This window comes from Hirundo rustica, chromosome 7, assembly GCF_015227805.2.
Source record: "Hirundo rustica isolate bHirRus1 chromosome 7, bHirRus1.pri.v3, whole genome shotgun sequence".
Taxonomy (NCBI): Eukaryota; Metazoa; Chordata; class Aves; order Passeriformes; family Hirundinidae; genus Hirundo; species Hirundo rustica.
The window spans coordinates 13,503,613-13,519,879 of NC_053456.1; positions in this window are offsets into that span (position 1 = coordinate 13,503,613).

Consider the following 16,267-nt stretch of genomic DNA (forward strand, 5'->3'; position numbering starts at 1 on the left):
GCTCAAACATAAACATCTATATAAATATATAGAACTACTATCTGTCTCTCAAAAATACTATTTTAGAGGGGAAAGAGTGAAACTTCAGAGAAACGCCTCCTGGTTCTATAACTGCCATCAGAATGCCACATGCTTTTAATATTCCCTCTCCAGTTACTGAGGCTCCATATACCCAGCCTGAAAACAGGTGAGACAATCACTACGTAACTGTTCTAAAGCTCAACAAAAAAAGGATAAATCGTAATAGCTTGTATTAGTCGATGCATTTCTTCCCAGAGTCCGAACAGAGGACATCTGTGACATTTTGTAGTTTGGGAAATGGATTCAGAGATGTAAAAACTCATAGAACTCAGTGAGGAAAGAGAATATGCAATTCAGGCCTTATTTTTCTGTTTTCTTCTTTTTTTACCATGGGGAAACTTCCCCTTTTGAGGTCCATGTTATATGTGCCAGCATACTCACAGAAATATCAGTCAACTATTTGCACCATTTTTTTCTTTTTCTTCTTCATCTAAATTTGTACTTAGTCTGCTTTCAAATATGATAGGTGAAGGTGGTATATTTAAAGTAGCTTTACAAATAGCAGAAGACACCTCTGTGGACTTTTATCTGATATCTTTACAGACTGGAGCACAAGGGACAGTAGGCATGGTGTAATCCAAATCAATGTTTTTCAGGGTGAAAAAGAGGAAGAGGGACCTTGGCATTGTCTGACATCATCTCACTCCATAAAGCAGCACAGAAACTCTGAGCAGTAATCTCTGCTTAGACTCGTTTGGCTATGGTCTCACCATCCTGGCTTCTCCGAATTTGCTAGGGCTTTTAAGTTCTTCAAATCAAACTACTTTCTTGACAGTGATAAAGCTCCCTGATGAATTATTTGCATATGAGTTGGTAAAGTACTTAATGTGAAAAATATTTTTTAAAATGCAAATTAAATATAAAACAGCCCTGGCCATTACGTTCTGAAGCCTGAAGTAACTTGAGTCTAAAAATTTTGCAGACATCTCTGCTTTTTCTCAGTAGACCAGTAATGAAGAGAAAATTCTCTTCATTAATATCACATCCTTTTAATTCTGATAATTCTCCTTTTTTCCCCCGTCCTGCCATATTTGTTATGTCTCCCATAACCGGAGCTAATGAAGAGACACCAAGGATTGAACTGATGATCTTCCCATCCACACAGACAGACACTGCTTTCTGATCACCTCTGTTTCTGAAATGACTCGCAGCTTTGCTTTTCCAAATATTTTTCAACTCTATTGATACGGTGTCTATTGAAATGTTGTTCAGGTTATCCTAAGGATTAGATTTTTTTTTCCCCCCCTGCTATACAAAGTGTTTTTTTCAGGTTCTGTTAAACTAATGTGAGAGGTGAGGAACACCTTGGAATAGCATGTTCCTTTTTTTCAGTTTATCAGCTTTAGAAACGACAGACAGGAGGCAAACAAAAAATATCCACCCCCCATCCTTCCTCACAATAAATGTATGAATAAAAAGGACATCCATCTAGGGTCTCAGAGTGTGTAGGTTTCAGCATCCTTTTGTCCATGCTGTTAACTGAACTGTGGCTATGACTCATTGTGAGGAACTAACAGGAAGCTATGGCACAGACATGTCCAAGTCCACACTGCACCAGCCAGAGGGACAAAGTAGTCTGAGAAACGTGGACTCTTTCCTTCATTCTCAAAGTGGTTTGGTAAAGAAAAGTGGAAACTCAACAGTTTCTAGCTTGAATACTACTTTACAAAATTTAAAGTGTTTCGTTTGTGTCCAAGAATGATTTGTGTCTTCTTAACACTACATATTACCCTATGCAGGTCTGATAGTTTAGATCTCTCAGTATAAGCGAAGGCCAGGATATTCTTCACAGAGAGCAGCTGTAACTGCTTTGTGTAGAAAATTGGCTCACAGGACTAAACATTGGCAAAAAGCCTAAAACAATTCTTGTCCATGGATGAAATCTATTAAGTGTAAAAGAATTATAGGTGAGAGCAAAGCAAGGATCAGTGGTGCAGTGTGAGCTTCTTTAAGATGAATATATATGAAGCTTTCATGAGAGCTGAAAAACTCATACTTCAGAGGACATGAGGAATGATGGCAATGAAACACTTTAAAGAAAATATTTACTCAAGGGCACCACAGGATTGATGAAATGATCAAAATAAACAGGTGAAGTCAGATTCTTCTCTTGTTTTTCTCAAAATTGTTCTCATATCCCAAGGGAAAGACTTTACCATCAAGAATTTTTTTTTTTTTTTTTTTTTTTTAATAAATAAATAAAAGGAAAAAAACTGCATAGCACTGGTAGAAGAGGAAAGTTTAGAGTAAAAGATTTTTTGAAAATTCTTATTTAATACCATTGTAGTAAGGCACTATATCAGATGATGCTGTCTCTATATAAATAGACAAAAATTATCCTTTCAAATTATCCCAGTATAACATTAATAAGGGCTCAGAAGCATCAAAGAAAAAGAACTATGTGAGAGAATAATAAGAGTGAAGGGAACCCTCCATCTAATTTCTTCTGTGCTTTTAAGAGTTTGGGAAATTAAATTACTGAAGGTTTTCCTTGGAAATGTGGGACACTCCTGTCAGTGAGTGGAGCAGTTCATGTGCACACTCCTCAATGGACACCTCTACCTGCCCCCTTGGGCATTTCAGACAAAGAGCTGTGCATTTGCAGCTCAGAAGGAAATTCTGTTTTCTAATTCTAGCCATTTGGAATTAGAATGGAAGGTGGTGGGAGGAATTAATTGAAAACCTGAACAAACTGGTGACACTTATGTAAATTAATCAGAAAGACTGATGTTTAATTTACACTCAGTGGAGACGTGACACTAGTGAGATATTCCCAGTGCAATGAGCAGACAGCTTTCCCCTTCTTTCAAACAAAACTTACAGATCATCCTACCTGCAGTTGTTTGGATACAGCAAGGTTGATGAACCCTTTCATAAGACTGGAGGCATTTTTCATTCAAGGATTAAAAGAACCCATAAAATATCAAATGGTTTTGAAAATTGTCAAAATTAAAATTATGATTGCTGGTGCAAAGAAGTCAAGAATAAGCCCACCAGTGGCAATATAAACTGCCAATATAAGCCAGACCTGGGTAAAATGACAACTGATAACAAGAACCCAAACCAGGGAAGTGATCTTCAAGTGCTGCTTTCTTTGCCCTATTTAAATTACTGAGTAATATCAGTAAATAATTTGTAATCCAGATACCATGATGTCCAGGGAAATGTAATTGCCAGAAATGCAGTACAAAATTTTAATCTACATGTACTGGAGTCTGTCAGCTAAGGAGAACTAATGAAGACTCACTTTGTGTAAAAGGCTACTATTGAAATCAGTATTTCCTTGTGAAATATGTGGTTGGTATCAAATCAGATAAGATAACTCATCCAGCTGCTCTTATCCACTCTCTTGCTGATTGATATGTCTTGGATAACTTCCTGAGAACTCAACTTCCCAAAGATGGGGGTTTTTTGCAATGTTATATATATTTGTTGAGTGATTAAAATACCCCTTGCATAATGACATTAGTGCCAGCTACCTGATCATTCTACCAACATGATGAGGAGTGTTAACAGAAAAACAACTAAATAAATCAAGCTGACATGGTGCCCTGCTTCTGTACTGATTTCAAAGTGATGCTGTCACGCATCACTGAGTAAAAAAAAAATCCAAACAAAGAACAGTACACTCCTACATCAGTCAAATATTGTGACATAAACTGGAACAAGTCATAGAATTGAAAGCTAACATCAATCATGAGGACTTTCATTCTGGCCATTGCAAATACGAAAGAAAAACAAATAATACACAAGATTTCTCTCAAAATCCAATTGTCATAATATGAATTTATATTTCTTGGGTTTTTAAATTGTTTTTAATCTCAATCATTTTTGTAGGGAGCTTATATATATTCCCAACACCGTACGTGTTGATTGATTACTTGTTTCCCTAAAATAATAATAAAATAGAACAGTAATAATAAAATACATTATATATTAAATATAATTCAATATAATCTACATTTATATATATAAGTGTGTGTGTGTGTGTGTGTGTGTGTGTGTATATATATATATATAAATGCATCTCTGTAACTGAACCCCTGGTTTATGGGTTTTCTTGTTGTCTTTAACTAAACTGTTCTTCAAAATACTCTTGCCCGCTCTTAATCTGTTTTATAACATAGCAGTTATTGGGCAACCATAAATAAATAAGATGCAAAATGAGGAGGATTAAGGGGCAACACTCAAACTTTGCATGAAGGCCCAGAAGTTTAAAAAATATACAAACAGATTTTTTGCCTGAGGATGTATCACACATCTCTGAAAATAATTAGTCAAGTTTTACCTTAAAAATTGCCTAGGGACATAATACTTAATTGAATCCATACATTAAACCAGGCTTATTATTTAGTAAATTGAGAATGAAGGAGCATAAATGTTTATGTGATGAAGAAATTTGGTCTAAACCCAAAAATGGGAAAAATTCATCACAGAGAGTCATTATATCTAATAATTTTTCATACTGACAACTTGTAAATTGTGGGATGTAAGTAGAAGCACGTATGAAAAAGAAGCATGAAAATCTGGAGAGATGAGCATTTGTTCACATCATGGGGGCAAAAGTATGCAGCAGAGACAGTAACAGAGGGCAGCAGACTAGGAGGGCTTAAATGACAAAAGTAATAAGCATGAAAATTTCCAGAAATATGAATACATTTTTCATGGGAAAAAAAAAAAAAAAAAAAAAAAAAAAAAAAAAAAAAAAAAAAAAAAACCACACAACCTGGGGAGATTATTAAACAGCAGGGTGAAAAGAGAGACTTACAGAAAGTGCTGGTGTTTACAGCAGGCTGAACATAACGGGGGGAAATGACTCTGTCACTTGAAATGAGAGCAGTAGGGATTAAGTTAGCAGAGAGTTTGATAGATGTATCAGTGGGGCTTTGATCAAACATGAATTGAGAGCCAGAATAAGCAGACAGATTTTGGCATCCCTGCTGGTTAAACAGTACTCACATCTGAGAGTAACTGACTGCATTCTGTGACCCTACATGTAATATATATATATATATATATAATTATTAAGGGACATTGTTCTTAAGGACACTATAACGTTGTGTGCAGCCAGAACTCCTGATTCATACCTAGATTAGGAGATAAATAAAGGTCTAATTTTGCATGTTTATGTAGAAAAAGCCACTTTTTAATTTGTTCCTTCAATTAGAGGCATCATAAGGATTCTGTGGTGTTCTCAATTCCCAGTAACCACAGTGAGAGTTGTCCCCTTTCCCCTGTGAATCCCTATTAGTGTATCTTTTGGATACTTACTCAAGAGTCTTACCCACAGCTGCTGGCAGTGAACTCCCTAAGGTACAGAAAGACCCCCCTATGAGTATTCACCCCTCTCCTTGTGTGCACTGTAATCGTGGCAGGTGATTCGTGGGCCTTAAAGGACAAGCTCTGATGTGTTAATGCTACAGTATGCATGAGAGTGAGATCAGAAACATACCGTGCAAAATCCCTGTTAAACATCCATGCTGGCAGAAACAGACCCAGAGTACTGGCACTTTGCTTATGCAGTGAGTTCCCCTAACCTCTTCTCAATTATTTTTGCATCCCAATTTCATCATTTTTTTATCCCCACAACTTTTGAGATTTTTTCAATCATAAAAAAATGTTCCCTCTCTTCCTGTCAGGAAAATGTATTTTCATCCTTCTTTGGGCAAAATACTATTTTTCTTTAAGAACATCAGCAATGAAAAAAAAACCCAAAAAATGTCCTACAAATCATCTGAGACTTATGGGCTCATCTCATGGACTGACTGCACTGAAATTGTTGAAGGTGACCACAGGATTAATATGGATGAATTAAAATTGGTAATAGCAATGCAAAAATGGATTGAGGGCAGGGAGATGGAGGGAAAGGATGAAGCTCTTAATTATTTTTCAGTTTGAGGAAAAAAGAAGTGCTAGCCATGATGCATAACAATGTTATTTTTAGGCAGGAGAGAAAATTGGTTTGTTTTAGGAGTTTAAACTGCTTGTATGAAATAAATTTATTATGAGCATGGACAGTGTACAGACCTTTCATCTGGTTTAAGGAAGAGGTGTGACTGTTTTAGAGTGTTTGGAGTGGTCTGGGGTAGGGATGAGGTACCAGCCCTTACCCATTTCTTCTTTGGGATTTGTTGAGCAATTTTCTACAAACATGGCAGAAGCTAAAGATCTCACAGTAACAACTTTCTGAAAGGACCGTAAAAAGAACCAGGACCACAAAAAGAACCAGGACCATGTAGATATCCTTGGTGACCTTACAGAAGACTGTCACCATGTAAATACAGCCTTCATATGGCATCGAAGAATTCACACTGAAGCTATGCTTTGAGACCCAAATTCCAAGAAAAACAGAATCCTCTGGGGCCATTTCCTAGGAGTCTTCTGCTGAAATAAATTCATTGGAGTAAGTCTTAGCAGACCTACTGCTGTTCAGTCAGAAAAGAGAAATGTTAAATACCAGCTCACGTGATGCTACCTGAAAATTGCATCTGATGCCTCTCTTTCAGAGAGGGATTAATAGATGATGAAGTAAAATATCCAGATGGATTTTTATCCACTTTTCCCTGGTTTTTCATATTACTACTAGGAATCAACTGTAAAATTTTGTGTTAATCACATTTTGCTAAAAAGGTATGACATGTCTTTGACTTCTAAAATACAACCAAGACTCCTTTAATCCAAGCACTTATTTTTAAAGTACCCCATAATCTGTGAAAACAGCTATTCTTCAAACCTCCTATTTGCAGAGTACATTTTAATTCCTAAAATTTTTAAGATCAGCCACATTTCTGTCACTGTAATCACAGAACAGGTTTGCAATGTAGCTGCTATTCCAGTGAGATGCCCCTGGATGAAGGTGCTGCTGAATCGCAGCGAGAGTGAATCTCTGCCATATGAGAGGACAAGAGGAAGAAGGAAAAACTGGGAACATTAGTATTGTTCCCATAACAACAGTAGCTGAATCAGAAACTGAGGCAGTATCTCCATGGCAAGACAATCCCTCAACTGGACCTAATTGTACCTGATAAATTCCACTTTTCTATCTGCTGTTGTCATAGGGGCCAGACAGGGTCCAGAGGAAAACCATCCCATTTAGGCATCTAGGAAAGGCACATCGGGGCATGAGCTACAGCAAAAGCTGAAGAATGTTTCTTCCTGTAGGAAAGATAAATTCTGTGATGGAAAGACTTGGTCCGTTGGCTCTTGCTGGGTTTGTTCTTGTTTTGCCAAAATGTAAATATCTTGAATTTAAGACATCTTTGTCAACCTCTCAGCCTCAGACCTCCCAACTATGTCATAGACAAGGTCATCCAAAGAAATAATTCCTTCGCTGTGACAGCATCATGTCTGCATTTCTCACTTTTTTTTTTCTTAATCCCCTGCTCCAAGTCTCTTAGGAAGGATAACATTACATTTAGTGCTGGACACCCCTGAGGGCAGACATGTGATGTGTGTATCAGGATGGTCATCCCAGGTGCTCCCTCAACTGAATCATCTGCTAGGGAGTTCAGTGCATAATTTGGGCAAGTCTTATATGACTCTTACTTAAAATCCTTTTTATTCTTATTGGTTCCCAAAATGCCATCTGCTTTCCAAGGTGTGGGCTTGTTTTGATTAGTTATTTCTTTTTTCCTTGATAGTGAGACACCAATCTATATTTGTGTGACTTCTCGGTTGGATTATTGACATTTTCCTTTGTTTGTCTAGTTTTAATTATGTAACCAGCCACATTCAAGGTTTCACTCATTCCAAATATGCCTGCTGCCACATTTCCCCGATTTTGCATGCATTGTACAGAATTCTATTAAACACTCCATTGATTTTTAAAATCCCTATGTTAGCATTTAAAATTTTATGTGCTCTAGCTTGCTAGGACTCAACAGAATTATAAGATCATAAATTTATCTTTTTATATTTTTCCCTGTTTTCATTTCAATCCAGAGTCTCTTACTGTCAATCTAAATCCTTTGGATATTTATACCTAATCTTCAGAAATCACCCTCAAAAGCTGCTGAGAAAATTGAGTCCAGATTAAGAGTGAATTTAGTTTTCTTTTCAAATACAGATGCCTATACACCAGGCTTGTAGGAATGGAAGTTGTTCCAATAAAAGTAATGAAAGTGGTTGAGTTTTCCACCAAAACAGATGCCCAAATACCTCCATCACTGCTCTCCTCAGACAGCACCTAATTTTGACAGCCTGCCAGTAAATCCTACAGGACTTGACATCATGCAAAAACCTACTAGTAGTACCAAAACCAGGATAATGCCTTATATAATTGCAAGTTCACGAGTACCACAACAGCTCAGCCACCAGCCACACACATTCATCCAAACAGAAATTGCCTCAAATCTGGAAAGTGCAATAGATTTCACATGCATAAGCCCACAAAGACATTCTTCCCATCTTGTCCCAGAGCTATTGCAGAATATTTCAAGATCCCTGTTCCACAAAACAGATAAACACATCTCTAAATTAAAGCACCCAAATAGTTCCTTGCATTGAGTCTGGTGGTTAAGAGACTTCTGAGTTTTTCTGCTTAAGGTACCACTGCTAGAAGATTTGGGTATGTATCACATCTAGTTTGTTGAAAAGGCAACGTATCTCTTAATGTCATTAACTTCTGCCTCTTCTGCCTCTGATGGTGAAGTTATGGGATGGTCATGTCCCTCTTCAAAATATCACAAGCTGAGAATGTGCTCAGCAGAAGACTGTGCAAGGCGTTTGATAAAAACCTCATGTTCATGGTTACCGAAGGAAGTTCCAAGAGCCGTAAGACAGATTTATTAAGGACAGCTTCATTGTCTAATTACTACACCCAATAATTGTACATCTTCAATAGTCAGGAAAAATCAATTTTTTTTTTCAGGTTTCCTTCCCATCCGGTATCTCCAGAACTGCCAAAACCTATGGTGCGCATTCAAAAGCTTGTTTATTTATGCATATGGCTTGCATATCTCAAGGCTAAGTGCATAAATTTTTAGGAGCTGTCATGCTCTTCAGGGAAAAAAGTTCCCCTTCTGAATTATTCTATTCACTCTGCAGCTATCCACTGCTACCCCTTGTTTATCTGCTCATTACTGTGACTGAAAATGAGTGTGTCAGAAGAAATATAATTTAAAGAATGAGAACATGAACATAGAGGGCATCTTGAAAACTCAGCAAATATGCAAGGGTTTTTTTCTAACCCAGAGATAAACCTTTTTCTCCTAGCATTCTTTCAAAAAGGGGCATTCTTAAAAGCTTTTGTGGAAAAAAATCAGAATAAATTTTACACAATGTTGTGTAAATTGTACACAAATGTTCTGTAAGCTATTTTGTCTTGCTGTACACAAGCTTTGCCTTCTCTGTAAGGAAAGAAAAAGTCCATCAGGATTTCCATCAGTACTTTACAATTTTAACTTGAAGTGGTAGTCAAATAATTCATTACTTGGGAAAATGTCTAAGTGCCATCACAAATTCTAACAAATCAAAACCTTTGCAAGTCTCCATTGAGCTTAGTTGCATGTGTGGTGGGGAAGGGGGAATGACACAGAAGATCATGCTCTGCCTTAGATTATGCTGAATTGCACCCAGAAACAGATGGAAGTGCGTTTAATCTGTTCACGGCACCAAGCTCCATCAAGCAGTTAGAGCCATCTCCTTCCTCAGCTGAAATTTGCACGTGATCTTCAGACAGAACCCCAAAAAAATCACCTCTCCTCAATTTCTAACCAACATATTAGGAAAGAAGACACTTTTACTTTCTCCTGGATTGCATTATGTTTCTGCAGCTCTTGTCCCTGTCTAGACCAGCTTGTCCCTTTGGTCAAACCAGGAGATTCCCATGTAAGGTTCAGCGCAAATACACTGATTGTTTCCAGTCCATCTATTTTACAGCAACCACTGGATGCCTGCATTCATTCCAATGACTCGTTCATTTGCAAAAATGTAGTTACTCTCACGTTAAGTGGATTACATGTGCCAGCAGGGTGTGTGCTGACACTGTCCTGGGGCTATCAGCCAAGGAAATTATATCTTTCTAAGTGGTTTGATTCAATTTCCTATAACCACTAGTGTCACAAGACAGAAGGTATACATGGGTACCACGAAAAAATACGTGTTTTGCAATTTAAAAGTTTGCAGTGACCTGTGTGTCTGAAGCTGTTAGAGACCAGACCTATTCTTAGGACAGATAACTGCAAATCTGTCAACTAGGGATGTCCTCATCTCTAAACCAAGTGGTCTAAGACATGGTACTAGCTGAGATGGACTGACTTCCACACCTGACTGGTAATTTCTGCTTTCCTAAATTTACAAATCCAAAGGAGAATACCTTCAAAAAAGGCTGGTGGCACTGACTGTGTCAGTCTGAGTTGAATTTAAGTGCATGAAGTCTGTCTGGGGATTTTTTGGCCTTTGTGTTTATCTTTCTACATTTCTGCTGCCAATTTCATGCCTGACCAGACAAACCCGCAGAAGTTTTTTGTTGCTAGGTAAGGCAAGTCAATAAACAGACAAGTTAGGAGGAAAACATGCTCTAAATGATACTTTCTTTTCCTCTGGCTTCATTATCCCAGTGCTTTCCTCAGCTCCCAGACTGTGCTGACTGCGATGTTGCTCATCTCACAAATAGACTGTAAAGTCCTTTAGGCTAGGACCTTCCTTTCCCTCGTGTTCTAAAACCATCAGCCAGACCAGCAACGCTACATAAATGCAATGAAATAATGATTATTATGGATGATAATAATAATGACTAAAAATTCATATCCTCTAAAGAAATGAGACCAGGAGATATTCACAGCTTCCCAATTTGACTTAGAAAGGATGAGATGAAAATTCAGCAACACAGAAAAGCCAAGCAGAGAGTCAAGAATGGGGAAAGAGCAACAATAACAAAAAAAGGAAAAGCAAAGACAAGTTCAAGGAATCCCTGGAGAACTCCCGCTTTTGAAGTCCCTTGCATGCACTGGCAGCGAGGAGCCCGTGACAGCCGCTGCCGTGTGTTTGTCACCCTCCCGGCCCCAGTTCTGTCATTTACCTGGCTCTGCTGTCATCAGCCGGCACGGAAAGAGAGCCCACGTTACCCCAGGTCCCATCTTCACTGCTCACAGAGTCAGAGCCTGTTCGTAGATCAGAGCTGTTCCAAATACAAAATGAAGAAATAGACACACTGTCAAAGTAGGACTCTGGGCTTTTCCCCTTGCTTTGCTGATGTTGTAGGAATGGGGCTTCAAATGAAAAATATTTTTAGTGGAGAAAATTAAGAAAAAATTAAACTTACAGCTCAGATTCTGCAACTTGGAGATATTAAGTGAATTATTTTATTTTTACTAAGTTGCTCAGGTTTTAAAAAGAAAAAATCTGTAAAAATGAAAATTTACACTACAAGATTTTGTAAATGTCTTCATGTCTTGTCTGTATTATTGGACTGTTAACAGATACAGGATGATATTTCTTCTCACATCTTACTTGTTGGCTTCTATTTTATATAGAAATAAGAATTTTTGGACTCCTTATAGTTATTGCCTCTCCAGATGTGCTCCTCTTCCTTCCTCTTCCATTCCACTTTTGAAACTCAAAGAGTGATTAAAAAAAGGAAAGGAAAAAAAAAAAAAAAAAAGTTGGAGTGGTTTTTTTCTTTCTTTTCTTTTTCTGTTTTCTCCCCAAAGTGAGAAACAGTCCTCTAAGTCAGAAATGTCTCCTGGAAGGCAGATTTTAGGTTTGCATACCTTGAAGAAAGAGAAAGTGTGTTTACTCCTTTCCATCTATCAATGAATTTCTGAGCCATCAACCACTAACACCGACATTCTCCTGTAAATGTTTTATTGGTGCCTAAATGCTCATCATAGTTGAGATTTTCTTTTTTATTATTTTCATATGAAATCTATTTCACATTTAGCAGTCACACGTGTCCAGAAATTCTCAATTGAGGGCAACAATTGTCTTTCCAGTACATTTAGAATACCAAAATTAGAGATTTGGGAGTTATAAAAAAAAATCCAAACAGTCTAATTCCTTTTACAAGGTCTGAAAAATATCCCCTCTAAAACCAATACATTTTCATTGCATTAAAATGTTAGCAAAGCTCTAGTATTTTAAGACTTTAGGTTGTAGGTTGCTAAGAAATATGCCTACCTATATAAGCAAAGCCAGTAGTATAAATCAAGCAAGTGCAATATTAACAAAACTGGAAACTTATACAGAGCATTAAATACATAGGAAAAGACAGTTTCCAGGCAGAACAAATAATTCTGTTAAATATTTTTCTGTGTATAACCAAAGAATCATGATATTAATAAAAAAACAACAAAGTATCTACAGGGCTCATGTCCCCATAAAAATGTCTCAGAGAGTCTAATTTCTTTTGTTATTACAAAAGCAGTTGTTATTAAACAATTGCAATCTGACTTTATGCTTTCAAGAGGAGTACTTATGTACAAAAATAGTGTGCTGCAGAACTCTTGTTAGCTTTGCTGAATTGCACATGCATAATGCATAATTGCTGGGAGTGAAACAGAACTGTTAAACCAAACAGGTGGGAAAGAGATGGAAAGAGAAAGAGGAGGGAGAAAAAGACAAAAATGTCCTTAAAGTCATATCAAAAGCTTGTATGTGCACACACACACACACACACACACACACACACACATATATATAAACATGGAACGCTCTTTGTTGTAACAAAGTTTTGGATTGTTAAAAGTAGATTTAGGGGAAAAAAACCTTCTTAGCAAAATATCCTCCTCCTCTTAGCAGAAAATAAATTCTGATATTCCACATTATGCTGCTGTTTTTCCATTAGGTATTCACAAAGATGTTCTAGAACAATTGCCAGAGTGCAGATCTTTTGATTTGTTGTATTTGTGTTTCTTTTCTTCCCTAGTTCTTTATTCATCTTTATTTTCTTCCCATGATTCTAATACCTAACTTCCAGTCAGAGCAGAGACTTCTGCAAAGGAAATCTTCATGAGAGACAGGGTAATACCCTTCCTATCCAAAGCTTTGCTTACTTTTATTTTTTTTTCCTATTTTTCTTCTATCCAGACTCTTAAAAATTCTTGAACAGCACACAGTTCTTCTCTAACATTCCCACTGGTAATCAGTCTATACTGCCTTAGAGCTACCAATCTACCAGTCTTGTCCTCCTCTGTACAGCTCTTTCCACCATTTTCTGAATTGGAAAGGAAATGCTGGTGGATCAGATAATCTCGAGAAGGACAGATTCTGTCCCATAAGGAGAGAAACAGACACATGATATCATGGGCAGTTATTAAGAGACATTGGAAAAATATATTTCACCCTGTCACGTTGAGACTAGGGAACTCACTGGATGGAGACACACAAACATGAGACCCTGGTTATTTTGGAATGGATTCCTTTTTTTTTCCATTAAGATTTTTCTTTTTTTTTTAAGTCTATAACATAATTTTAAATAGAAAGGGGAAAAAAATTGGTCTTCTCCTTCTAAGATGACTGATTTTGCTAGTTTGAGAACTTTGTTTTCCATTGTCTCCCTTTATGGACTCCAAGGGAGAATGAGAGGTTTTCCCTCATAGAATTTGGTTGGAAAGGGTACTAAATGACATCTTACATTTATTTAGAGCTTCAAATTTTACAGCTCGTTAGATTTCTAGATACCAGGCATTGCAAAATACCTCTATTTTTTTTCAGGATGCTGAAGAACAAGGGTAAACCAGAAGAGAAGTACTGTACTAGCAAGGTATAAAGTGACTCCCAGGAATTTCTTCTAAGACTGGGAAAAAAAAAAATGCTTAACTGTGGGCTTCAGAGAGCTCAATCTGCTTAACTAATCAGAAAAGAAGAGTGGAAGACAACTTGGTTGAAATATGTAAGTTCAAAGAGAGGAGGTATGGTGCATAAAGAACCCTTTAATCTTTCAGTGAAAGGTGCAACCAGAGTCTGGAAACTGAATCACATATGTAAGACTGAGAAATTTGCTACACGCATGCTTGACAAAGAGATTGACTGAGAAACTCTTGAGGAAAGTGTAGAGCCTTTATCACCTCTTCAAAGCCAGGATTTGATGCCTTTCCTCACCCAAATCTTACTTTAGGCTCTGAAATTGTCTGTTACAAGGGTGAAATTTAATATCCTGTTATAGAAGAGCCCAGACATACACATCTCACTCCCTTCTAGCCCAGATAAGTTGGGGACTCATTTCAAAGTGGAGTAAACTAAGCATTGGAAAATACAATTTCATCCTCCATTATCAATCCTGTAGATCAAGACAGCTGACAGTGTAAAGATCACTTCTATGGCTCAAGACCTTGGCATTGAAAGAAAATAATTGAAAACAGAGCAATTCTACAAGTTTTCATCGTTTTATTTTCTTAAACCCCCAGGATATTATCAACCAAGGTGTCATTTATTGATTATTTTAAAATTATTGATGGTGAAAATGTTTTATAACTATACTACCCTCTCATTGTTTTAGAAATAAAGAAATAAAGCTACATTGAAAATTAGATGGTAAAATTTGCAAGCTATAAATATAAGGTACTAGTACTACTGATTTCCACAAAAGATAAGAAATCACTAAGAAGCAATGTACTTATTTGTGCACATCATTTGACTACCTAAGGGATGGAGGGGAGCAACTGTTCGAAAACACACATTGAAAAAAATTATAGGACAATCAGTTCATGAAAAGATAAGAATAACTTGTGAAAATGAGGTGGGAATATAGCTAGAGAGAATGGAGACACAAATTGGAGAAATCTGTTACTAAGAAATAAGTTGAGATTTTCCAGGCTTCTTTTTTTTTCCACAGAATACAGAGATGAAGAAGGATCTAAATTATTTAGACTGCCTCCAGGCTATGTTTGGGGACCACTATTTTAAAAAGCTTGGGTTTGTGCTCTGGGATTTTCTTGAAAGGACAAAATAAAACCCAGCTCTCTAGATGGTAGCTTATTAGCTGCAGTCCAGGATCTGGGTCTGATGATTTATTAGGGAGCACTACAAAAATGCTGCAGACCTGCCATGGGTTTACAATGCAATGTGGAGTTAGGGAAGCTACCTACTGCACCCACATCCCTCCCTCTGGGTTCTATCTACCCGAAAACTAATATAAAGCTTTGTGGTAAAAAAATGCTGGGGCTGCAGGGAAAGTGACATGGAGGAGGGCAGCATTCCAGAGGGCCAAATTAATTTCCCTAGGGAGCCCCTGCTTGTAAAATCCCATAAACAAAAATGTCACTTTTCATTGCTAAACCTCTTTGATTGCTAACAGCAAACACATGCCTTTCTTTGGCATAAAGCTCTGCACCATCAAATTAAATAATGTTGAGTTGTTGTTTTGTTTTTGGTTTGTTTTTTGTTTTGTTTTTTTTCTCCCCTAACAATCTGTCTCACACATTCCTTGGCTGCCTTTAAAAGTCACTTGTAAAGTTTCACACTTGCATGCTGCGAACAGCGAACAGCGGGGCTGGAAAGCTCAGTGTCTCCAAGGATCAATAAGCTTTGAGTCGTTGTGGTTCAAATGGAGTGAAACAAGTCCAGCAAGTGACAACTGCCATCTCATGGTGACTGCAGGGAATGAAAGGGAAGGTCTCCAGGTGATCCCTGATGGCTGGGTGGGAGCATCACCTGAAGGCCTGGTAAAATTACACAATGCTTGAACTTGAAGATACCGGGGATTCTGTAAAAGAAGTTACAGGTGAAATGCCACGAGGTCACTACTGTTGTAACAACAAAACAGCTCTAATATCAGAGTGTTCCTCAGTGTCAGCACCCAGCTATCTCTAAAGGTGCATAGCAATGCCAGCTGGAAAAGTGTATTGGGGTTGGGTTGACAATGCCCAAACCTGTACTGAAAACCAGACTGATAAAGGAAAAAGCACAAAATCGGTGCCCTGCCAGGGTAAGTTCCTACACCTGACAATGGATTGGCTAAAATAATTCTAAAAAAAAGGTGTTAGTGTGCAAGGTGCTGTTGGAAGTTGTTGGAGTCAGGGCATTCCTTTGGCTGCCCTGGAGGGTCAGAGACCTGGACAGGGGGGTCTGGGACCCTGGCCCAGAGCCCAGAGGGACATTGGCTTTGATCTCAGTCCATGGGAAAGGCTTCCTGCACCGCAGGAGGGATTACAGGCCACAAGAGTGTGAAAGATAGTAGTTTAGCTTATCACAGGGTGGGAAAACAGTAGGTTTGGGTTTTTAATATTGAAGTGAATGGGGGCAAGAT